The 25,322-nt window shown below is 56.8% G+C and overlaps 1 long non-coding RNA gene across 1 annotated transcript; it reads left to right on the forward strand.

Moving 5' to 3' along the window:
* The first annotated feature begins 425 nt into the window (after window positions 1-425).
* Window positions 426-22,973, forward strand: LOC102951663. The gene is made up of 3 exons (XR_006208583.1): window positions 426-802; window positions 4,042-4,143; window positions 22,403-22,973. It is a non-coding gene; the product is annotated as an uncharacterized LOC102951663 (long non-coding RNA).
* Window positions 22,974-25,322: the final 2,349 nt, after the last annotated feature.

Raw genomic sequence — 25,322 nt, forward strand, 5'->3', positions numbered from 1 at the left:
AAAATAAGAGTGGGGGGGGGGCGGGGGGCAGTTCTCCAAGGATCCTTGTAGGCTCTCTCAGATTGCCACTCCTACTAACTCCCCAAGAGCGGCTGCAGAGGGGTGATGAGCGGGCTGCCCCGTCCCCAGCGCCCTGGGTTGGAGGAGCAGGGGCCCTGCATCCTTAGCCGATTCCTGGACTCTGTGCTCCGAACCTTCCTCGTGGGCTTTTCCATCCTGACTCAGGTCCGCAGCTGCCGCCCGGAGGAGATCTAGCAGAGCCATTTATCAAACACACACAATTAAGGCCAGCGTTGGCCGAGATCTATTCCAGGAGCGGAGCAGAGCCTGGGGGTGAGGAGGGGAGGGCAGGGGAGGAGAAGGGGGAGGGCGTGAGCTCTGAGCTGTGTGGTTACGGAAGGGCTGGAGGAGCCCTGCAGCAGGAAGCTTGGGAAGCCCTGACCCTGCCAGGGGTCTACGCGGCTTCTTACCAGGGCACTCCAGTGCGTGTTACTCCCTTTTGCAGGTGGGGCAAGTGACGCAAGTGACGCAAGACGGATCGTCCAATCGGACCAAGGTCCTCCAGTGAGGGCGGAGCGAGCGTTGGAGCCTGGGTGGTCAAACTGAGGCCCTGTGCTTCAGACCGCGCCTGGACAACCAGATATGAAAATAGAGATTTTTGGCTGAGCGTTGGCCTGGGAGACACCGAGACTGTAGATATTAGACAGCAGAGAGAAGGAGGCCAGTTGTCATGGGAAGAGTTTACCAAAGACAATTTCGAGAGCTGGTTCCGCGATTCCCCGGCTCCACGGCCAGATCAAAGGTATAAAAAATGGAGCGGAGGGAGATCGGTTCGTGGGGATTTCTTCGGGGAGGGTATGAAACTGGTGAAGCAGGCCTTTCGCACTCATCCCGGGGGCTCCAGACCTCTCCTTAGTCCCGCCCAGAGCTGCGCCCACCCCTCCCATCCCTGGGCAGGGAGGCAGCCTTCCTGGCAGGGCCCCTCTGCCTCCTCCCCTCCTGGGAGGGCTAGGCCCCGGGAGAGGCTGAGAAACCCAGCCAGGCTTGTGGGTGCAGGTGCGTGTTCGCCGGAGGGGAGTAGACGCCGTGATGCTGCCCAAATCTGGGATCACCACTCATCCAGCGACCAGCCAGTCCGCCTCTAGAGACCACCCTGGGCTGGAGACAGCGGCCTCTGGCACACAGGTGCCCAGAGACCGGTCCACGCGGGGATAGGAAGGCCCAGCCCCTTCACCTCAATTCTGGACTTCTCTGAAGGGCCGTCCCAGCTTCAGAGCTCCCCGGGGGATGGCGCGGCCGCGGTCGTGACGCCCTCCGGCCCAATTCCTCCTTCTGCTTGGTCCTGCTTCGCTCACCCCCTTGCGGGGGGTTGAACCCGTGGCGCAGGCAGATGAGTGAAGTGGGAACACACGTGACTGTGTATGTGAGCCTTCGTGTGAAGGCAGACGTGTGCGTGCACGCGTATGTGCGCACACGTGCGGAGGTCGTGTTCCCTGCAGCCCTGCAGAGCCTGGGGTGGGGGGGGGGGGATGACACGTGGGCCCGGCTGGTTCCCCAGCTTCTCCCTCCCTCTCACTCGCTGGCCCGTGTGATGCACGCCTGCAGGGGTTGACGTCCGCTCTGTGAGTGTGGTGTCCACGAAGCCCCGTAGCATGGCCCAGGCAGATTCTGCCTGTCCCTCTGCCCTTGTCCCTTCTGCCCGTCCTCCCCCCGGCCTGACCAAAGAGCGTCTCTTACCATGGGGAAGGCCCCCGTGGAAACCAAGGCTGAGTCTGGACAGAGGAGGGGAGGGACTCTGGGCTCCTGTGGTCCAGTCTCCCACTTGGACCAGACTGAGGGCCACCTGGCTTCTACTCGCTCCCCCCGTGATGGAAGCTTAAGCTGTGGCCACCGCCCAAGCAGCCACAGAGGAACTCTTCTCCCCTCAGCAATCCCAAAACCACCACCCCATCCCTTCTACCCACTGGACTTGGCTCCTCCCTCCTCCCACGTCCGGCCCCAGATGGCCCACGACAGCCCCGTTGTCCCTGCCCGGCTTCCTGTCCTGTCCCACGCTGCTTCCCCGATAGTTCCCCTGTAGTCCCCACACAAGGACATTGGGTCCTGCTGCCCCCTCCTGGACCTCCCCTCTGGACACTGTTCCTATAAAGTGCGGGGTCCAGATTTGAACCCACAGCGCCACAGAAGGGAACTTGCCCCACTCCCAGTGCCCCCCATTAAGCTAGGAACGGTCCACGGTTTCAGCAGCCACATCACATTGTCTGTGCTCACACTGACTTGAGGGGTCAGATACAAATGACCGGATCATTTCCAGTGGAATTTTGCCAAGCCGGCCCTACCCACCCACCCTGGGCTTGTTCCTTGGGACCATTGATTTTTTTTTTTTTTTCCTCTGAAAGTACCAGATTTTACATTGATTACTGTTAAATTTCTTCTTGTTGATTTTGGCCCAGCATCCCGCCTGGGAAGAGAGCTGTGGATCATAAATCAGCTGTATCAGAATAACTTGTGCTTTCGAGGTTTGGATGAACACATCTTTCGTGTCTTCATCCAAGTCTTTGGCAAAATTACCAGACAGGTTTGAGCTGGGCAATGTGCTCTGTATCCTACGGTCTGCCATCCAGTCATCCTGTGAAAGGGGGGCAGTGTTTAACTAGGGGACACCTGACTTTGATGAGGCCCGTCTGGCCCTTGGATCATGCCATGTTCTTTTCCAGATGTTCTGGACTTTCTGTCTAGTCAACCAGTCTAAACCTTTTTTTGTGGTGATCAGAATCCACCCTTCTACCTTCCCTGCTTTTTGGTAAACCAAGGAACTTGGCCCCTCTGCAGTCTCCTTGCGATTTTTCTCTTCTGCCTGATCCTTGGACCCTCCACAGGATCTTGGAAGTCTTGGCTCTATGGAGTGACCATACGATTTTCAGCCAAAGGAGATAACTTTGAGAGTGTATCAGTTATCAAGTGCTGGGTAACAAATTACCCTAAAACGTAAGACCACAAGTAATTGGCATCTCACAGTTTCTGCAGGTGAGATGTTGGGGAGTGGCTTAGCCAGGAGGGTCTGGGTTAGGGTCTCTCCGGAAGTTGCATCCAAGATGTTGGCCAGGCTGCTGTCATCTGAAGGCTTGGCTGGGCTGGAGGATGCATTTCCAAGATGGCTGACGTGGCTGTTGGTAGGAAGCCTCAGTTTCTTACCACGTGGGCCTCTGTAGGAGTGTTTGACTTTCCTTATGAGGTGGCAGCAGGCTTTCGCCAGTATGAGTGATCCAAGAAAGTGCAAGGAAGAGGCCACAATATCTTTATGACATAGTCCTAAAAGTGACATCTTGCCACTCCGCCATATTTTATTCACTAGAAACCAGTCGTTAAGTCTTACCCACACTCAAAGAGAGGAGAATTAGGCCTTGCATTTTGAAGGAAAGAGTGTCCAAAAAAGGCGTGCTGACATATTTTTAAATCACCGCATGGGTGAAGGGAGGTGTTTTATAATTATGCCAGAATGATGGATTTGAACCAGGACTGTCCTGCACAAAGCATAGTCACTCGACTCCTTCACAGTCTTTCAAATGTTTGGACCATGAGCTACAGTTAAGAATCAATTATGACCTGGGGTGCCTGGGTGACTCAGTCGGTTGAGCGTCCGGCTTTGGCTCAGGTCGTGATCTCACAATTGACGAGTTCGAGCCCCGCGTCGGGCTCTGTGCTGACCGCTCGGAGCCTGGAGCCTGCTTTGGATTCTGTGTCTCCCTCTCTCTCTGCCCCTCCCTCGCTCATGCTCTGTCTCTCTCTGTCTCAGAAATAAATAAACATTAAAAAAATTTTTTTTTAAATCAATTATGACCTTCTTCACATATACACACGTAACTGAAACAAAAGTTCACGGAACGGCATTTAACCTTACCATCTACATTTGTAGGGGAGGAAACAGTTCTCCTTGACCCTCTTAGGGTCCCTGCCTGGATCTGAAAATTAAATTCACAAAGATCGATGAACAGGAGAAGACCATGCAAACTTATTTAATGTAAGTTTTCTGTGACACAGGAGCCTCCACAAGGAAGCGAAGTCCCAGAGGAACGGACCCGTGTACGTTTGCATGACGTTTGATGAGGAGCGGACAGCTGTGGAGGAACGTGATACCGGGAGGTATGTGTTGTAAACTGCGGGCATCCAGAGCAGGCTGTTTGTTAGCGTTCTTCTGGGTGATTCCCTGGTCTTCAGAGATAAGGACGTTCCTCTCCTCCAGGTCTAAAGAGGGCGCCACTCACACGATCTGCTTCCGGAAAGAAGGGTGGAGGGGCCGGTGCTCTGACTTAGCCTTCTGACCTGTCATCCTCTCAAACTCCTTCAGTGTAACATACTCAGTATGTCAAGGTGCCATACTTTGGGGGGAGTGGGTCTTAGACCCCGTCTCGGGAAACAAACCAGTATCCTGGGGTGTGCTTTCTGTGGGCACCAAAGCTGCTAAGCCTCTCCATTTATTTTGGAGCTCTCCATGGGTCTGACCCAAGCTTCGGAACCTACTTTTCTTATCTTTTCTACCCCCTCCTTCCTCGACACACGCACACTGTCAACCTTTAGCTCTTTGGAGTCATAGAATTATGAAATGTCAGACTATGAAAGAGGCTCTGGGCCCAAAACGACACACATTCCTTACGATGCGCAAGACAGACATTACCAATGCATCATGGTAATGTCCCGTGAAGCTCAGTGTCTACCTCAGAATCCTTCCCAACCCAGCATTCCAGGTATCCAGTTTTTTTGTGAGACAAAGTCTAGTTTACAGATGCTTTCTTTGAAGCTTTAAAAGTCAACTCTGAATCCCAGAGAAATGAAGTCCCTCTTCCAAGGTCACACGGCCGGTTGGTGACTAGGGGAAGATGGGCAACAGGCTCTCCTACCCGGGCCTTTGCTCTCTCTCTCTCCTGAGCCAGGGTTTCCAATACTTTGCCCATTTATTCACTGTCTTCTTGGACCTCGTTCTCTTGACCGGCGATCTCTCGCCGTCTCATTCTTCATCCACCGCCCACGGACTACCAGGTGATTTACAAGACCCCAGACCCTTCTCAGACAGAATCTTAGCGAGTGGCTGATCCACACGGAGCCACGGCCAAGAGAAGCAGCTTTGTTTGGGATGCGATCCACATCGGGAAAGAATGCACTCATCCTGTGGTCCAGATCTCTCCCCAACGGCTGGAATCGAGGGCCCGGAGTCCCCGCGGCCATCCATTACCACTGAGACGGCCCAGGCTGGGGGCCCGTGTTGTTTTATATGACGGCTTATCGTGCCGTGAGCCGTTCTGTGCCCCTCGCTGACCGCTCACCTTCTGGTGCAGGCATCGGCTCAGCGATGAAGAAATGCACAAGCCCGTGGGCAATCACCGGCAAATGTCCGGTTTTCATGCTGCCTGGAGGGTGCGGTTTCTGGGGCAGTCCAAGGTACCCCAGGTGCACCAAGGGATGACAGGGAACCCACAGGAAGGGACACCTGATAAGCCAGGAGAAGGTTCAGAAGGATGGAAAGGTTACTCTGTAGCGAGGGAACGACAGCAGCGAACGCACAGAGGCGCAAGGGAGCGGTGGGTTTAGGGGCAATACAGACATTTCCGATTGTTGGAGGTATGCTGTGAGGCCAGGGCAAGTGGCAGGTGACGGAGTGGAGAGAGAGAAAAAGGAAACAAGCAAGCGAGCACAAAGTATCCGTAACATGCCACACGGTAATAGGAGCAAAGGCAAAAGCCAAGCAGAGGTGGGGACAGAGCTGGGGATGCTGTAGGTAGGTGGGTGGTCAGGGAGGGCTTCGCTGAGGAAGGGACGTTTGAGCCGCCGCGTGAGCTGTGCAAGGGTCCCCTCCCACCTGATCTCATCTGGTCCTCATGACCGCGTGAAAGGAAGGCCACAGACAAGGACCCTACCGCCCCAGGGCTGGTCCTGGGCTGGGGAGTGAGTTTGAGGCAGAGCGGGGCCCAGGATCCGGCTCTCCAGACACCCAAGGCAGGGGTCCTTCGAGCTCAGAGTGGCCTCCTCCACCAAATGTGGGCTTCGGCCCAGCCCAGGACCTCTCCTCGGTCTCTGCAGCCTTGTCACCCACGACCCTACCCAGCAGCAAAACGAGGTTAAGACGGGCTCTGACATCAGACAGGTGCAGCTCTAATTCCAGTCTCTCCTATTAGCTGCTTCATCTGGAGCAAGGAAGCCTCAGTGTCTTCCCCCGTGAAAGGGGGTAATCGAGCATCTTTCTCGTGGAACACCTGACGGTGCAAGCAAAGCCTTTAGCACCGCGCCCGGCACACGTAGGCGGGGCTTATGGAACGCGAGTTACCGGCCATCTTGGCGCACAGGGCCCCCCGCCTCCTCGAGCCATCTGAGTGATGACCACACGGCCGCTGCCCTCGGCTGGGCCACGGCGGGCTTGGCTCGGTGCGACAGGTCGGGCTGTTGTAGAGCGACGCCAGCCCCCTTGTCTCGAGGTGGGACCCGCTGTGTCCCTTCTATGCCCTGTCACATCTGATGCACCCTCCTCGCCTTCCCTTCTGTTTGCCCGGTGCTTCCTGCTTTCAGACCTGCTCACTTTGCTCCCTAATATGCATCGCTGACAGACATTATGTTTATTTCCTTGTTCCCTCACGGCCGTCTCCCCTGACAGAAGTTGGACACCCCGATGACGGAGATTCGGGGCGCTCTGTGCGCGGCTGCAGGTCTGGCGCCCAGAACGTGGCCGACTCCCAGTAGGTCCCGGAAACATGTTGGTTGAACGGGTGGATGAAGAAATGGAACAAATGCGCCGTGGATGTCCGTGGCCACGGGCCATCTCCCCAGAGAGCCTGTGTTATTTTCTTTCAGGCCACGGCTGCAGAAGGTCAAGGGTCTGGTCCATTTCCTTAGCCATCCTGACCTTGGCCCAAAGGCACTCGGCCCTGGGCATGGGAGGGCCTCCTTCCGTGCACCCGTGTTCCCTCCAGGCCAGCGCAAGGGGGACCCTGTCTTTCTTCCTAGCTCTCAGGCCAGGTCCCTGAGGAGACAACAGGAGGGGAAGACAGATAAGCCTATGAGGCCTCTGGGGACCCAGAAGGGCCCACGTTTGCACCTGTCACCCCTACTGCACGGCCCTGCTCCTCACTCCGTCACCACTTCAGTCTCCGTTAGGAAACTAGCGGTGGAGTCCGAATCCCCAGGGGTTTGGACTCGTGGGCGCCACGTGCAGCGATGATCCCGCCAGCCTCGAAATCAGGCCCATGGAGCCCCACCCGCGGGTGCAGGAGGTGGGGAGAGTGGGACAGGGGGCAATATGGGCCGGTGCGACTCAGTCGAGGGGCCGCAGCCCACACAGCAGCTGTTTCCGTGATTCAGCAAAGAGCCGGGTGGGGGTGCTGACGGCTGGGGTGGGCCGGGACTGAGTGAGTCCTGAGTCGGGTCCTGAGTCCCTGAGTGAGAGGAGTCGGGGAAGGGGGGGGTGGACACGGGTCACCCTGCACGCAGGCCCGCAGCCACTACTTTTGGGTCCTGCCCCCGCGTCACCTTTGCCCCATGGGCCTGCCTTCACCCCCGTGGCCTGTTGCCACATGTAGGTTTCATGGATAATGTAGGTTATCCAGGTATGGTGAGGCCAGCAGATCGGGGCATAGTCTGCCGCCCGCAGATCCCAAGAGGAGGGGACCGTCACATCATGGGGAGCCACGCAGGGAAGCAGCAGGCGGGTCAGGACGCAGCGTGAGTGGGAGGGAAGCGTAGGGGCAAGACCCTGTATTGTGGTTTCCACAGGGAAGAGTCGGTGGGCAGGTAAGAAGGCGAGTTTGAGTAATTTCATTGGGCTCTGGGGCTAGTTGTCTCGTATCTGGCCTCGGGGTGATTAGGACAGGTGGGTAGCGGCCCAGATATGAGGGATAAATGAGGTGGTTGTAATATGTCTCTGTTTGGGTTGCCCCTAACGGGCACACTCACAGGCCAGTGGTTTACGCTCTCAAGGAACTGGCCAGCCCAGGGCGGGGTCGTCCCTCCAGGGTCACAAAGGCCCCAGATGTCAGAGCATCAGAAACGCATGGGTAATACACACCCCCTACCCCATTCGCCAGACTCCCCTGGGGGCGGCACTCGGGCCACGGTTGAGCCCCAGCACCGGTCTGACGACTGGGGGGGGGTGCTCTTGGCAAATGGCGGGTGGATGAGGGGCCACCATGGACCAGGCACGGTGCCGGGCACTGGGGGACAGAACAGTGAACAAAAAGGCAAGATCTCTCCTCTCAAGGATTTTATGCCCTGGAGGCACGGCGGACCCCGAACCAGTAAACAAACAGATAAACGAGGGGGCCTCGGTTACTGGAAAGTGCGGTGGCGAAATGAAACGTCAAGATGTTACGGCCTCCGGGCAGGATGGAAGGAGAGGGGCTCCATCGGGAAGGGCGGTCAGCGTAGCCTCTCTGAGGAGGTGACCGTTGGGCTGAGACCTGAATCTCGACAAGGAGCCACGCAAAGACTTCGGGGCAGAATATTTTAGCGAAGGAACGAATAAATGAAAGACCAAATCCGTTTCTTGGTCTGGATGGCCCACCTCCTTACAGCTGGCGGCAGGGTATTTTGAGGCCTGAATGACATCCGTGTCAGAATCTCACATATTAACATCGCTCCTATCACGGTCTCCGTCACGAAGGGAGACATTCCACAGGGTGACCTGGGCCCTGTGAGCGGGCGCTTTGGGGCCTCGGGGCAAGACACCCTTTTAACCATCCACGTTCTCTGACCCCCTGCTTCCAGGCAGTAAGTAGCTGTAACGCGCCTCCCTCCCGCGCTGGGGGCTGGAGCAGACACCTTGAGACGCTCGTCTCGCTGGCTCCCAAGGCTGTCACGGCAGCCGTGTGCACCCCCCTGCAGGCTGGGGGCCCCCCACACCGCATCTGTCCCAGCCACGTGGGTCCCTGCTCCCCCCTGGGGAGGCCCCTGCCGCCAGGCTGGGTTCCAGAGGGGATTCACCACCGGCCCAGGAAAGCGGATCATGTCCAAAGATAGGGCGTGAGAGGAGGTCGGGAAAGGCAGGAAAGCAACCTTCCCTGAGCGCCTAGTTTCTGCTCAGGGAAAGGGAGTGACTTCCCCAAGGTCCGGCCATCTCTGTTTCATTCATTCATCCATTGGTCCAGGTTTCAAATATTTCTTGGATCCCCTAGGGGGTGGGCAAAACACGGATTTCAGAGCCCAGACGCCCCCGGTCCAGAGACTTTCCTTCCACTGCCTAGGAAGGGGGCCTAAGGCAAACTTGTCTGCCTCAGTTTCCTTATTAGTAAACCAAAGGATAATGGCACCGGCGCCTGATGAGGCTCCCTGAAGCATCAGCAGGAATGCCTATGGGTCACCCCGGCCCACAGGTGGTCCTCACTCACGTCCGGCACTGGCTTAGGGATTGCGGACAGCCGGACAGGACACCACAAGCCTGGCCTTCAAAATGCTCAAAGACTGGGGCGCCTGCGTGGCTCAGTCAGTGAAGCGTCCAACTCTTGATTTCGTCTCCGGTCATGATCTCGCTGTTCGTGAGATCGAGCCCCATGTGGGGCTCCGGGCTGATGGTGTGGAGCCTGCTCGGGATTCTCCTGTCGCCGTCTCCCTCTGCCCCTCCCCCGCTTGGGTGCTCACCACGCATGCACGTGCTTACACGCCCTGTGTCTCTCAAAGTAAAGAAATAAACACGAAAAAAAAATTGTTTTAATGCTCAGAGACTAATGAGGGACAGACATGTCACAGCGGCTCATGCCAGTAGGCAAGATCGGAGTGGGTGCTACATAAAATCGTGAGGGACGTGTTACGGGTGGTTACGTTTGGATGCAGTGAGGGGGAGTTTTCAAGGAACATACGGCACCTGAGTCTCATGAGAGGGAGAGGAGAGGGTACATCCAGGTGGAGGGGATAGCCTCAGCAAGGCTTGGAGACCTAAAGGCTGTTCGGGGACAGTGGGGACAGAGTAGATCAATGTCGCTTGGGCAAGGGGACCAAGGGAGGGATCGGCAAGGTGTGGTTGGCGGATTAAGCTGAATGGCTTTGACTATGACAGTAACGGACTTGAACTTCATCCTCCGGGCAGAACTTGAACTTCCCTCTGGGGAAGGCCATAACGTACCCTGGCGGGGTCTTAGGGAGAGATTTTCTGGGACCTTGTGGAGAACGAATTAGCAGGGCTGAGACCAGGGGGCAGAGAGCAGCTCTGAGGTCCTGCAAGTCCAGCCGCGAGATGGAGAACAGACAGATCTGGATGAAAAGGAGACCCATCTATCGAGCACTTACCATGTTCCGGACACGCCCCGTACATTCGTTCACTCGCCTCTCAACAGCGCTTTGAGGTGGGTGCTCTCGTTCCCATTTTACAGATGAGAACACTGAGGTACAAGGAGGTTAAGTAACTTGCTCAGGGTCACGCAGCCAGCGACGTGGAGCCCTGGGATTCTGATTCTGGTCCATCTGAATCCAAAGCCCTGATACTTCCCAGACCCAGATGCCCATGGGGAGAGAAGGCCCAAAGGTGAAGAGATGCACGCGGTGGAAACTTAGCAGATCCCAACAGCTTCTTCCTTCTCGGCCTCCCTGGGCTGGGCATCTTCCACTGGCTCCTCCAGACCCTCAACCCACGCCCCTCTTTCTCCCCCTACTCCGTGTCCTGGGAGGCTGGTGGCATGGGAGGCATCCACAGGCTCCCTGGTCCTCACCCATTAGCTTCTGGCTGGGTTCCATCAACGGCGCAGGAGAGCCGAGGGAAGGAGGAGAGCGAGTGGGCTTGCTGCTTCCCCCTCCGATGGGCTCTGTCCCCCCACTGACGCCCCAGCTCCTCCAGGTGGCCCTGCCCCATCGGGCAGCTCCTCTCTCCCCTGCCCTTTCAAGCCTGGGGGTGGCGACAGTCACTCCTGTTTTTCATATGGGTCTGTCTGTGACGTTGGCCCTCAGGAGAGAGGGCAGCAGACAGCAGCTTCTAATGCTGGTCCCTGACGTCATGGGGGTGGCTGAGCTTGCCAGGGAGTGTGCAGAGGATGACGCTCAGGGACCAAGCTGGGAAGTGGGGGGGGGGGGGACGCTGACATTTAGTCCCCAGAGGGTGGGAGCCAATCAGACAGCTGGGGCTGGGTGGGGCTGGAGCCTCCCTTGCGGGTAATTGTTACTGCGATCCCCACTCCCTTTGGCAGAGGGAGAGGGGCTGTGCCAGGAGGTCTGTCATTTGGGAGACCGCCCTTGGCCCCTCTGGAGGGGAAGTCCACCAATTCTGCCCTGCCCCCTGCCCCCTGCCCCCTGGGACTTTTCAGCCCAGCTTTTGGCGGCTGGCTCGGGGTTCTCAGAGGGCCTATGAGGGCATGTGGGGCTACCTTCAGGGTTACCGGGGGGAGTCTCTGGGAACAGGGTGACCTTTTTTGGAAAAGCCTGTTCATCCCCAGGGCCCTGGTTGGCTGAGCCCTATGGAGCCAGCCCCTGTGAGGGGGCCTTGCCAAGAATCAGGGCCACATCTGCCCCCTTTCCCCCACCCTCCCTCCACCTACCCGCCTGCCCTCTGGCCTGTGTCAAGCTCCAGAAAGGCACTGCCGTCCCCAGCAGTCAGCTAGCTGGGGGGTGGGGGGGGGGGACATGCCTAGTAGCAGGGGAAGAGGAGGGATGGAACCGATCACATATGTCTAAGGCCAGAGGGGGAAGAAAGATAGTTACAAAAATCCACCTGTGAACAAAGGTAGGTCCATTTAGAGCCACAAGGCGTGAGAGCTAGGAAGGGTCTTCCAGAACCCCACCTGGCTGCACAGACGAGGACACTGGGGTCTAGAGAGGGGACGCTGCTCAAAGGCCTTGAAGACTGGCCTGGCTCAGCCTGGCACTCGTAGCCATCACCCATGTCCCTGCGGCTCTCCCCTGTCAGACCCCACACCCCAGGACCAAGAATACTTTTCCATGCGTCGGCATCCATGTGCCTGCAGAGGGTCCTGATCCAGATTTCTACCCCACCTTTGTGCCCCTCCTCCACGGTGGAAGCAGCTGGCTGCCCCCACGGCGGGGGCTGCCTGGGTGCGAGACGACCGTGTTTTCACGGGGCGGAAATTAGATCTGCTTCTCGGGGAGAAGTGTTGGGAGCTGAAATGCCAGCCAGTTGGGTGTGGCGGGGCCTCCTCGTTCTGTGCTGCGCAGAAGCCAGCCACATGGAGGGAGGGACGGGGAGGACGGGCCGCCACCGGGCAGGGCCCTAGGAAGGGGGTCAGGGACAATGTGCAGGTGGAGAATGGAGGTTTTAAGAACAGAGGGCTCGCCCAGGGGCAGGCAGCGAAAACAACACCCCGTACTTAGACCTCACCTCCTCTACAGCCTCCTTTCCCAGCCCGGGCTTACCCCTTGACTCCACACTCGAACCCTGGAGGGCAAAAGGACCCGAGCCAGCAGTGGCCAAGATGGGCCTCTCCCTACCTGAACATTCTAGTTGGGGGGGTCTTCCAGCCACGACAGATTGGATTATGACTCAGCAAGTACTTATCACCCTCCTCGGCCGCCGTGCACAGTGTATACCCCCCTGCACGCTGAAGTTGGGCTTGTCCGTGTCACTGGCTTCGGCGAGAGGTATCAGAAGACGTGGCAGAGCGGAGGCTTGACATGTGCTTATGTGGACTGAGCTGCTCCCTTGCGTGCCGGTGCTGTCTGTACAAAGAGGTTCCCCTGGGCAGCTGTCGCCCGTCAGCTGGGGTCGAGAATGAACGTGTGTGGAGGGACCCGAGCCCGCCTTGCAGTCTGAAAGAGAGCGCCCAGCTGAGCCCAGCCTAGATCAGGAGAACCGTGGTCAACCTGCAGGCCCACGCGTGTGAGAATTACTGCTCACTGCTGTCACTCACTGACTTTGGGGATGGTTTGTTTCGCAGCATTATTACGGTAACCGCTGACCGATACACAGGCCCAAAGCTGGAGCCAGAGAAGAGGCCAACGGCTGGGACGTGGAAGATCCGGGCTCTACATCTCTACTTACTACATCTCTGTGAGGAAACTGAGGCTCCTAGGGAGATCTCCCCAAGGCCCCGGAGCTAGAAAATGGCAGAGCTGAGGCCAGAACCAGGTCTCCCGGCTCCAGTTTCCAATCTACCAGTCAGCCCAACCCTGAGCCAGTTGAGCAGTGAGCCCCATGAGGACCAGAACCACTGGCCTGGCCAGCCACAGGCGAAAGAGGGAAGGCAGAGCTCCGCACCCCCCCTGCCCTGGGTGCCGTGCCATCAAGGCCTCGGGGGTGTCTCCCACTGCTCCAGAAGCTTCTGCTGCTGAGAAGATAAGGCTGGGTTCGAAGCCTGCTTGCCCTTGGGCAACTTTCTTAACCTTTCTGTGCCTCAGTTTGCCCATCTGGAAACAGGGGAAGCCTAGAACAGTTCCTACTTAGCTCAGAGGGTGCTTGTGAGGATTAAATGAACTACAGTCCCTGCATTAAATGGATTAAGTGTATAATCCCTGCACCTAATAAATGCACCACGAATGTTTGTTAAATATTAAATAGACGCTAAGTAGCTCCACCCACCTCAACCTGCGGCTGAACACAGCTAATTTTGACTTGGGGAGAACTCCCTCTGAATCAGACACTGTCCCAAATGTTTTTCGCGTGCGTCAACCAAGTTGGTCCTCACCGAAGTCTTGGAAGAGATGTGGGCGCTATCCTTATCCCTCCCGTTTCACAGACGGAGAAACTGAGGCACAGAACAGGTTCCTAATGGTCACACTCTGGAGCTCCAGCTGGGTGGAAGGCAGAGGTGCAGAGATCACCGGTCCCAGGCCTGGTGGCTCTGACCAGCCGTGTGGTTGGGGGCAAGGACCACCTACCCCACGGGGTTGTCGTCAAGATTAAACGAGGTCACGCGGGTGGCCTGCCTAGCGTGACTGCCGACCTATGACAGGGCTCAGGAAGTAGGGAGAGTTATTTAAAAATGGGAAAAGGCGGGGCGCCTGGGTGACTTCGTCTGTTAAGCGTCCGACCTCGGCTCCGGTCAGGGTCTTGTGGGTTCGTGAGTTCGAGCCCCACGTTGGAGCCCCACATCGGGCTCGCTGCCGTCAGCACTGAGCCGGCCTCGGATCCTCCGTCCCCCTCTCTCGCTGCCCCTCCACTCCCCTCTCAAAAATAAAGCAACATCTCAAAAATTTGTAGCTGTAAACAATAAAATAAAAACCGGAAAAGGGACCGGGCAGACGTCCTAACGCCAGAACAGCTCCGGGGCAGCCGGGACCCTGACAGCCTCCCTCAGCTCCACGGTGAGAATTTGGGGGGAAAAAAACCTTCCCCCCTTCCCACCCCCGCTCAGAGCTCCGGGGACTCGTCACGGGGCGGGTCTCCTGGGAGTCAGCCGGCCCCGGGTCCCACTTACAAGCTCTGCGTCCTTGGGCAATCCCTGCTGTCTCCAGGCACAGTTTTCACATCTGTGCCGGGGGCAGCCACCACACTTTGGTGAGGGGGGGATGAGACCACTTAGCTCAGGTTCAGGAGGTCCTTGCCACGTGCTAGCCACTGATGCACGCCTGTCACACTCTCCTCTGTAGTGGGCCCTGTTGTTATCCGCATTTTACGGAGACGGAAACTGAGGCTCAGACAGGTCAGGGAAACTGAGTCAGCTCCCATGGCACCTGAGTGGTAGAAGATAGCTGTCAGCCCAGCAGGGCGACAGAGCCCTTGGCCTGTGGTTTTGCTTCTAGGGAGTTGTCTCCAGCTCCCTGGATTTAAAAGCAAGGAAACATGGGTTGCGTCCTGACTTCATGGCCTGAGCTCAGAGGTCCCCGGCTGTTTGCGAAACGCAGGCCTGGGGTTCCAGACAGGCCGACACGATTCCCTGCCCAGGCCCACTGCCCAGTTTTCCCAGGACCCGGGCCACACACGGCACAGCCAGGCCTTCCTGCCTCCGCCTTCCTCCTGGCTTGGCGGTGAACATGATCTCTCCTCGGCCAGTTCCTTTGCGTTCCTGTCGCTCCGGTTTGCGACTCCTCGGGCCCAGGACAAAACGCTCCTTCGCTCTGCCTGCAGCCAGGAACACGCCACTGCGCGAAACCCTTTTGCCCCCAAGGGGCTCCCCGTCTAGGCCTGTGGCTCCTGCGGGAGGCTGGCCCAGCCCAAGTCATCTCTCCGGGGCCGGAAGGGCTGCTGGGATCAGCCGGTCCACCTCCCCCTTGTCACAGAGCAGGAGAGAGAAATGCAGACGCGGGCAGGACTCCGTCCAAATACACCCGAGCTTAAAACAGGGTCAGCGCAACCTTGAAAACAGCCACCGCTCGAGTCTCAGGACGTGCAAAGAGCTCCACTCGTTGCTTATCTTTTCATCCAGTGCTCAGTCCAGCTCGGCAAGGTGGGTGCTATTGTTGCCATTTTCCAGAGGCAACTGGGGCACAGAGAGGTTAAGCTGTTTACCTAAGAACACACAGAAAGCGGTGGTCTAGGGATTTTTTTTTTTTAATTTTAATGTTTATTTATTTTTGAGAGAGACAGAGACAGAATGTGAGTGGGTTAGGGGCAGAGAGAGAGGCAGACACAGAATCCGAAGCAGGCTCCAGGCTCTGAGCCGTCAGCACGGAGCCCGACGAGGGGCTTGAACTCACGAGCTGTGAGATCGTGAGCTGAGCCGAAGTCAGACGGGGGGGTAGGACGGTCTGCTTCTCAATCTGGGCTGCTTCTCTGGTGCTCCAGCCCTGACCCGATCTTTTTTCCAGAAGGGTTCACAACCACGTCAAGCTGCCAGTGATAGCAGAGAGAAAGGTGCCCTCCCCGGCCCCTGTCTCCTCCCTGCCTCCCCCTCCCCTCCCCTGTTCTTCTTACACTGGGGTCACACTGGTCCCTCCTCATCCACCCCTCCAGATGCTTCCTTGCCTCATCCCCACCTGTCAGAACCCTGCCTACGTGCAGGTAGAGGAAGTTCAAATCCCTCCGCACCTCGTATGAGCTGTGTGATGTTGAGTAAGCCACTGGTGCTTCCTGAGCCTCTGGTTCCTTCTTTACAAATGGGGTGATAATAACAGCTTTTGGGGGGAGCGGATATTGGAAGATCGCACGTAAAGCAGTCGAGTGCTGCACTGAGCAGTATTGGTGGCAGGGGGTGGGGGCGACTACTCACGAGGCCCAGGGCGGGATGGGCCGTACGGCTTGGATTCCCGAGAGAGGACTCCCAGTGGTGGCCAGACCATGTCTGAGTGAGACCAAATAGCAAGGCGTTCTGCCCGGGGAGCAGCAGTTGATGCCCCAGAGGAAGTGGCCACGCATGCCACTGGGCAGATGGGGCCCAGCCTGGGGCACCCAGCAGGTGGGCAGCGGGCACCACACCAGGCCTGATCACCAGGCTGAGGTTTGAGGGAAAGACTGGCAACGGGCCTCCGAGCATTTGTCTCCCGACTTTACAGACGTGGGCAGCAAGGCACAGAAAGGGGAAGCAATTTTCCCAAGATCGCCCAGCAGGAGAGCGGCAAATCCAGAATTAGAACCCGAGCGGTCCGTTCCTCAGACACTCGCCGCGCCAACCCACCGTGGGTCTGAGCTGCAGGAATCCCGTGCCATCGTTTGCTCTTGTCCTGAACCTCGAATGAGCCAGGATATAGACACATTCCCAAGGGGAGCGGGAAAACCAGGCCGAGGGCCAGCCAGCCTCTTCCATCCCAGGCAGCCAAATTCTTCCTCCCTGGGCAGCCTGTAAAGGGGCCAAGTTGGCACCAACAGCCAAGAATGTGCTGCGGGGGGTCCCAGAGCCCTGCCCGGGTCCGTGAGTCTGGACACTGTGACCTTCTCTGGCCAGTGAGAGCTGTCCTACTGCGAAAGGGGAGAAGAGAGGCCACCCCAGACCCCAGAAGCTTCCTTGGCCGGCTGGATTCTTTCCCTTCCTCTTCCCGGCACGACAGGCTAAGCCTCCCTCTCGCCCCATGGCTGGGCTCACCAGCTCTGTTCACCCTGCCTTCAGCCCTAGAGACTTCCATGCGTCCTCCCAAGATGGCCGCCAGGGCTCTTCCTGAGGGCCCCGCTCCAGGCTCCCTTCTCAGGAGGAACAGCCTTCCTCTCTCTAAAGTGGGGCCCGAAGACCCTCGGTGAGAAAATCCCACGGAGGGGCCGCCTCCGCCACAGTCTGTGTGCATTATTTCATTTCATTGTCGCCCACATCTACGGGCGGGGCCGTGGTTTTCTCCTCCTAAAAGACGGGGAAACTGAGGCCCGGAGCAGAGCCAGGATTGAAGGTGGGGAGTCTAATCCCATCCACGTGCTTTCCCTCTGTGCTCTCCCACCTCTCCTGCTAGTCATGGCTGAGGGGGCACAGGCTGCACAGGCCAGTTGGAGAGAGCGTTGAACTAACAGGGCTCGCATCTCCCCACCCCCACCCCACGCAGGAGCTGGCAGCCAGAAGGACCTGTCGCCCCCCACCCCCACCCCAGGGAAGCCTCTTTGGGTGGAGGGAGGGCACACCCCACACCCTTGGCCTCCACCCCCTAAAACCCCTCAACACCGCCCCCCCGTCCCCCAGGAAGCCCTCTCTGTTCCCCTCCACTTTCCTTCAGGCCCCTTCCCCCGCCCCCCACCCCTCCCGCAGAGGATTTATGGTTTTAATAATGCAGACTTTCTCCACCAGCCTCCCTTGCTGTTTAGTCCCCTCTAAAGATCCTTAAAATTAAAACACTAATCAGGAATTTATTTTCTCATCAATCCTGCCCTTCGGGTTATGAGGCCCGGGTGTTTTCACAGCCCGCTGGCTGGCCATGGGGAGGGACCCTCCAGAGGAGGAGCTGGGCACAGGACAGACTTGGGGGGAGAGAGCCAGCAGAGGCAGGCCGTCAGGGGGAGACAAGGGAGGGGGGCGGACAGAGAGAGGGATGGAGAATGGAGAGAGCTGCTGGAGTCCGGGATAGAGAGACGTGGGGGGGGGGGGCCAGGGAGCAGACAGTAGGAGATAAAGAGAAGCTAAGCAGCCTGGGGCAGGCAGAACAGGAGGCGCAGGGAGAAAACGCCAGAAAACAGACGAGCTGGGAGCTGGAGAAGCCTGCACCCTTCCTAGGTGGGGCTGGCACTCCTGTAGTTTCATGTGTATAGGGAGCGGGGATTTGAGGGGCAGACCCGAAGCTGCATGAGGACGAGAGCCTAGGTTTTTCCCCTTTGGTGCCGGCTGACATGAACTTGGAGGACTGATTTCTGCCTCTAGGCTCCTGCTGGTTCTGAGACCCTTCGAGGAGCTCCATGAAGGCCCTGAGAGGCCTTCCCGAAGCCTCCTCTCTCCCCTTGAGCCGCAGAAAAGCTTGCTGGTTCCCAGGCCCTGCTCCTGCCCCTCCTTTCAGTAGAGGCAGCTCTGAGAAGGAAGGCGTCCCCTCTCTGCCTGTCACCACCCCAAGGGGCGCTTGGCAAAGCGTGTTTCTCCTGGCTCATTACCATTCCCTATATGGGAAACCTTTGAGATCAGTCAGGTCGTTGAGCACCGAGCAAGGAATCTCCTGCCTGTTTTACGTCTGATTGGGTGATGGTGAGCAAGTCGCTGGCCCTCTCTAAGCCTTGGTCTCTTCGTCTGTATGATAAGGGGTTTGGATGGTCTATACAGCCTCATCTTGTTCCAATGGGCTCCGGTCTTTGAAGCCACCATTGTAAAAGTCCCAAAACTTGAGGAAAGAAATGGGAAATCCACACTTGGTTCAAAAATTCTTTTGACAACAAGAACGGAGGCCCGCTACTGGGGAAGGTGTTATGTCAGGCATCGAGGAAGTCACCCAGAAGGGCCCTGAACCTGATCTCGGTTCATGGTGAAGTCGTCACCTCCTGCAGCCTCCGTCTGTTCATCCGGAAAATGGGCATCCATCCGGCCTCAGAACGTTACTGTTCGGGAAAGGCTGTTGCGAAACGAGGTTGGGCATCCGAAAGAGACATCAGGCGTCAGAATGGCCCGGCAATTCCACCAGGAACTCGTTCTGCCAGCTCTGAGGTCTCCCAGGCCCTGTATGTTCCGTCCGGCTCAGGTTGCACTGGTGCAGGGGCAGGCGTGAGCCTCACAGACCGTCCACCCCGGGGAAGCCGGGAAGAATGGGGAGGTTAAGGTAGAGTCCGAGACCTGAGCTGGCCTCCCAGCCGCAGCTCCCGCAAGGTCAGTACCTTGGGTAAGTCCCTTTTCGCCCCAGGGTCCCAGACGCATCTTTCAAGGAGGATGAACCTCCGTGAGATGTGAGAATTGAGTGAGATAATGCAGGTGGAAGTCTAGACACGCGGCAGGTGTTCCGAAAACGCTGCTCAGGGCAGGATGTAAGCCAACAAAGCGCCAAGGACAAGAGTACCAGGTGTCCTGTTACCCACTCGAGGAGGAGCTGGGGGGATTGTGGCAGAGCCCATGGCAGGGAGGTGGGGGGGGGCGGGGCGCTCCAGGCTCTGGGCCAAATGAGGCCTTTCCCCGGGCCAGCATTAGCATTTTCCGAGATGATTCAGCAAAACCAGGGGGCTTAGCCAGGCCTCCCCTCTATGCTGAGAGGCTTGTTCATGCCACAGCCCAGCTTGTCTGCCTGATAGGAAATCAATGTGTTTATGATCCAAGGTTTCTTGCACAAAAAGAGGAGGGAATAATTGCTCTTCTGAGGTCTGAATAGCAGCGTGCCCCATCTACTGATTTGACTCGCCGGGCACCTCCCCAACCCGGAATCCTTTCCGCTCTTCAAGTCCAAGTATCCAAGAACTGTAGAACCCAGGACGGGAATCAAAGGACTTCTCCTACCCGCATCCCGAGGGATAGGCGGGTCCCCTTGGGGGATCCCTCTCCCTGGAAACCAGTATCTGTCACATCACACAGCCCTTGGTAGCCAGGGGACAGAGGGGGTTCAGGGCAGCTCCGTCCAGCCTGGCAGCATTGTTTGTGGGCCCCAGTGAGACCGACGATTCGCACTTGGTCTTGGGGAGCCCCCCTGCAGGGCGCCACTGTGCAGGCGGGTTATGTAGCCGGGGAACGCCTGCATGACCAGAAAAATAAGAAAATACCTAAACTGAGACTCCTCCCCAGTGGGGAGGTGTTCCATGGGACGCCCTTAGAGAAGGAGGACGGTAGGAGCCTGCACCTGTCCTCTCCGGAGCCCCCGTTGTGAAGTCCACCCTGGCCTCCGTGCGGTCACTGCGTATATCCTTTCTCTGTAACAAACTGTGGACTTGTGAGCAGTGTCATTTGCGGTCCTGTGAGTTTTCTTTAGCAATTGAATCCAACTTAACTGCCACTATTTAACATCTTTTTAGTTTTCAATTTTTAATTTTATTAATTAGTTTTTAATTTTTTTTTTTGTTTATTTTTGAGAGAGAGAGAGCACCGAGCAGGGGAGGGGCAGAGAGAGAGGGAGACAGGGCATCCTAAGCAGGCTCTGTGCCTTCAGCGCAAAGCCCTACATGGGGCTCAAACCCATGAACCGTGAGATCGTGACCTGAGCTGAAGTCGGACGCTCAACCAAATGGCCCCCCCCAGGCGCCCCTTATCTGCCACTATTAAAGGTTAAAAGTCTATCTTGTATATTTTATAGAAGGAGCGACCGAAAGCCAGAGGGGGGAAATGGCTTAGCCACAGTCATGCAGCAGATAGGTAGTCGATCCCAGATTGGCACTCAAGACTCAGCTCTCAGCCCGAAGATCTTAGTCTGCTTTTTCCTGCTCCTTGGAGGTTAAGCGGCCACTTCCCAGGAGGCCTGGAAGAACCAGAGAGGAGCACTGACCACTGGCATTGTCGTCAGGGTAGCAGGACACTTATCCCCGGGATGAGGTGGGCTTGGAAACCGGAAAACAGATGGCAAAACCTGAGGCTCGGTGAGAGGAGGAGGTTGAGAAAGAGACTCAGGAGCGAGTCTGTGAAGGGAAAGTGTATCAGTCAGTGTAGGGTAGCTGCCGTAACAAACATCTCCGAATCTCAGTCACTGAATTCCTGAGGATTCAGTCATGTCCTCAGTCCAAAACAGATCAGCAGAAGAGAGCGAGTGCTGTCCCACACGAGACTCAGGGACCCAGGGTCTCTCCACCTTGTAGCTCTGCTCCCCTCGAGGTACTTGGAGTCCTCGCCCTCCAGAGGGGAGTCGGGGAAGGAAAGAACACTGATGTTGTCATTAGAGGCCAACCCAGCAGTCACCTCTTTTATGAGGCGGTCTGCATGCCAGGGTAAAGGATTCGGGCCAGAGGGCTGCCCTCCTTTCTTGCTGATGGCTGGTGGAGAAGGGGCCAGAGCCAGCCTACAACCTCACTCTTTGGAGTCCCCAGAGGCTCTCCTGACATCCTGATGTTCCGCATAAAGTGAGACAACCCCAAACAGGCAGCCACTCCCGAGAAGGCCAAGGCCCCACTTGAGCTCTCTGAACCCACAATCCAAGTTCATCCAATAACACCCTTGGAGGAGCATTTCCAGGGTCCTGTAGCTCACCTGCCATCCATGTAGCCTGCGAGTAAGTCACAGGAGGATATGGATCGTGGTTTGTTCTTCCCCACTTGTATTCATGGCAGAGATCCTGCTGAAAGTTGATTTCGGTAGCTTAAAAACGGCAAGAAGTGGTCCTCTGTGTGTTCCCCAAGAGATAACCTGTGTTGGAATTTTCCACCAGGGCTGGCAGTTGGAAGCAGCGGGGCACAGGGTGGGGACCGAAGCAGAGACTGGCTCAGCATCCAGCTGGGAGGAGCACAGGCCTTGGGCTGAGATTGATCTGGCCTCTACTCCATGGTCCAGTGCTGTGTGACTGCGGACAAGTCAGCTCACCTCTGTGGGCTTTGTTTTCTCATCTGTAAAATGGCTCTGATCGTAGCGCCTTTCTCACAGGATGCCGTGAGGCTGAAGGAAGTAATACACTAAAGCACGGTGCTCGGTACCCAGGCGGCCTGCAGGGACTGAGCTTCAGCGGGCCTCCCTCCAGCCCTCCTGAGCACTTGGGGAGAGGGGGAGCCCAGAGCCTTTGTAAGCCAGCCTTAAATCAATAGAAAGAGTCCTACAGGACCACGCTGTCCTCCTGGGAGCTGAGGATGTTACTTGGCTGCACGAGGGTGGCACGTGAAACTTCGCCTGGTTCTGGGGGCCAATGCCAGGAACTGAGCAGGGCTGGGAGCTCAGGTCCCTAGGGAGCGCCTCCATTTCTGAACGACTTTTTGCACCCAGCTTGGGAGAGCCCGGGCTTGTAAAATGCATTTATTAGTCGAAACGATCTAAATCTAATCCAATTCTCCCGTGGAAACGATGTAATGATGTTCCTCACTAAAGACCTGATGCTTAACATTTTATAAAATGACCACAAACATCTTTGTTAATCACGTTTAAACAGCGTACCTGTGCTCTGGGCAACGGCAAGCTTTCAGAAGTGCTTCTAAATCAATTAAACAGGGCGACATCGTAAGCGCTCATATAAAACACCGTTTAATATGAAACAGAGTCGTAGTGAAAGGTACGAGAGGTCCTCGTCAGAGTTCTTGTTAATTTTCGCCTCGTTTTCTCTGCAGTGAATAATAACACCCAACATTTATTGGGTGCTTACAAAGTGCCAAGACGCCGTTCCCAGCTCTTTACGGATACCACGTCACGAAATCCAACCCAAACACCGAAAAGAAGCCTGGGGCCCAGAGAGGGTAAGGAGCCTTCCTACAGACGCATGAGGAGGGAGGGACAGAGCCAGGCTCTGAACCCGAGTGACGGGATTCTAGAACCAAGGCTCTTAAGGCAAGTCAGGGATTGCAGGAAATCTATCAAAAGGCTCATCTTGCCGAACACCTTCTCTGGCCACTTTGGGGGAGATGGAGGCGTCCACGGAGGCACAAGGATTGGGTGGCACGAGCGTGCCATTTGGTGTGGCTAAAGCAAGAAGCCTAGATTGTAGGGGTGGAGAAGAGTGATGTGGAGTTACTGTTCCAAGTCATGCGGAGCTTTGCAGGCCATTCCGAGAAGCCTGGCTTCCCTCCTCCAGAAGACAGAAATTGTATTCGTTGTATAGTCGCCAATGATAGAAACACAATTTAAATGGTCTTAGACCGGAGCGCCTGGGTGGCTCAGTCGGTTAAGCATCCAGCTTCGGCCCAAGTCACAAACCCAGGTCATGATGTCACGGTTTGTGAGCTTGAGCCTCCCATCAGGCTCTCCACTGTTAGCCAAAGATCCTCTGTCACGTGTCTCTCTGCCCCTCCCCTGCTCGTGCCCTCTCTCTCTCTCTCTTAAAAATAAATAAACATTAAAAAAAAAAATCTTTAAATGGTCTTGGACTTGAAAAGTTTTGACTCATGTAACCAAGGCCACTGCATTCAGGCATGGCTGGATCCACGTGCTCAAATGATATCCTCCGGAGTCGTCTCTGTCCATGTATTTGCTCTGGTTCCTCTGGCTTCACTCTCAGGTCACTCTGCCCAGCTGATGACAAAGGTGAGCTCCAGCCGGTCTCGCATTACGTCTTGCCAGCTGGGCAGCCTCAGGGGGAACAAAACGTATCTTGTTTCTCATAATTCCAGTCCGCGTCATGGGGCAGATGCTACTTGGCTCTAACCACCTACGTGAACGTCCTGCGCTGTCACTGAGGAATAAAGCCCAGATGTCAAGAGGCCCTGGGGCCCAATTCCAGCCCCGATATTCAACTAAGTGGCCTGGGGTGATCCCTTCTACTCTCTGGGTCTTGCTCTCCTCCTCTGGGAAGAAGCCGACTTGAGAATCTCTAAGGCCTCTTGGAGGTCTTCCCTTTCAATCCTGCATATGGCCCGCCCTCTCGAGCGCCGCTTGGTGGCATGATAGTGTCTGCAGCGGGCAGATGCGCCACAGGGCAGAGCCTTGGTTCTAGAATCCCGCAGGGGAATGGGCTTGCCGGGCACCCTCCACGCCTCCTTGCTCTCACCTCCCTCCGTGACCCAATAGCAGAAGATGGTCAGAGGCTTGACTGATGGGCAGGGGTCAAGCAGGCAGAGCCAGCCCTTCCCCGGGGAACCTGAGAAAAGGGGCCCGGAGACAGGCGGCACCGTGTGTCACCCACCCGCTGCCAGCTTGGGGACCCGCAGAGGAGAGCTTGCCCAAATGCAGGGCGATTTAAGAATGACTTCGCCGGAAAGCATGACCGCTTAATCCTTAAATTAAATTTTATGTGAATTTTTCTCCCCTTGAATTCTCACGGGACTTAATTCCAGCGCTAATCTCTGGACCCCGACTCTGATTTGTGATCTGGGTCACAGTCGTGTGTTACCAGGCAGCAGTGAGGCCGCTCACACAGGCCCTCAGTGGCCGCAGCCGTTCTCCTCCGCGTCAGGTGCCTTCCTGCCGGGGGCCGCTCTTTCCCCCGCTCACCAGACGTCTGTCTTCTTCAGACTCTAATCTTTCTTGTCCTCAATTTGGCCTTTGGTCAGGCCCAGCCTGACCGTTATCTGGCCCTCCCCAGTGCACATGACGTGCAAGGGCGTCTGTCCTCATTTGTCACCCTTGTTCTCAGGGTCGGGGAGGGGAGAGAGTCTCAGTTGGAGAGCAATCGCCAATGATGGGCCGCACCCAGATGCTGCCTCTGGAGAGAGAGATGTCTGTTCCCTACCTGTTCTTGTTCCCACTGCCCCCCTTCCCTGGGCCAGGGACAAGATGCTTTGCTGGTTTCAAAGCGCGACCTGGCAACTTGGCAAGAGTTTCAGGACCTGGGCACTCTTTTTCTTATTTTCCCTTTCTTCCCTCCCTCCCTCCTTTCTCCCTCCCTTTCTTCCATCCTCCCTCCCTTGTATCCTTCTTTCCTGCCCCTCTCCCTTCCTTCCTCCCTCCCTCTCACTTTCTCTCTTCCCCTTTCTTTTCCTAGCATTCACTCAAACATTTATTGAGCACATACCGTGTGCTGGGCTTTGGGCCAGGTGCTGGGGATTCCGTGAGCCAGGCAGTTGTGACCTCTGCCCTCCCAAGGCTCCAACGCAGGGGGGACAGAAGACAGCCATGTGAATCAGCCCTTGTTGCTGTGAAGGTGCCAACCGGGCACACGTTACCCTGAGGTGGTGACATTTGAGCTATGACTCAAATGACCAGAAGATGGGAAAGCAGGGAAAGGCATTCCAGGCAGACAGGAAGCAAGTGCACGAACCTGGGGCAGGAAAGTACTTGGTCCGTGTGAGGAACAGAGGGAGGCTTGTGCTGCCCAGGCGGTGAGGTCGGCAGGCTGGGGCCAGGCGAGGAGTGTGGTGTTGGCCTCTGAAAGGACAAGGGCAAGTGTATGGGGGGTCTTAAGCACAGGCAGAGGGAACAGCAGGTGTAAAGGCCTGGAGGCTGGGGGCCGAATTGGGGAAATTCGACTAGTTCATTCTGGTCCATGGTGGCCCCACAAGGAAAGCTGCTTTCTGGGCTTTGAGGACAATGAGGGGTACAGATGGAGAGGGAGAGGGAGAGGGGGAAAATGCTGGGGCAGGGGCAGGAGGTGGGCAT

This window comes from Panthera tigris, chromosome D1 (genome assembly GCF_018350195.1).
Source record: "Panthera tigris isolate Pti1 chromosome D1, P.tigris_Pti1_mat1.1, whole genome shotgun sequence".
In the NCBI taxonomy this organism is placed as follows: Eukaryota; Metazoa; Chordata; class Mammalia; order Carnivora; family Felidae; genus Panthera; species Panthera tigris.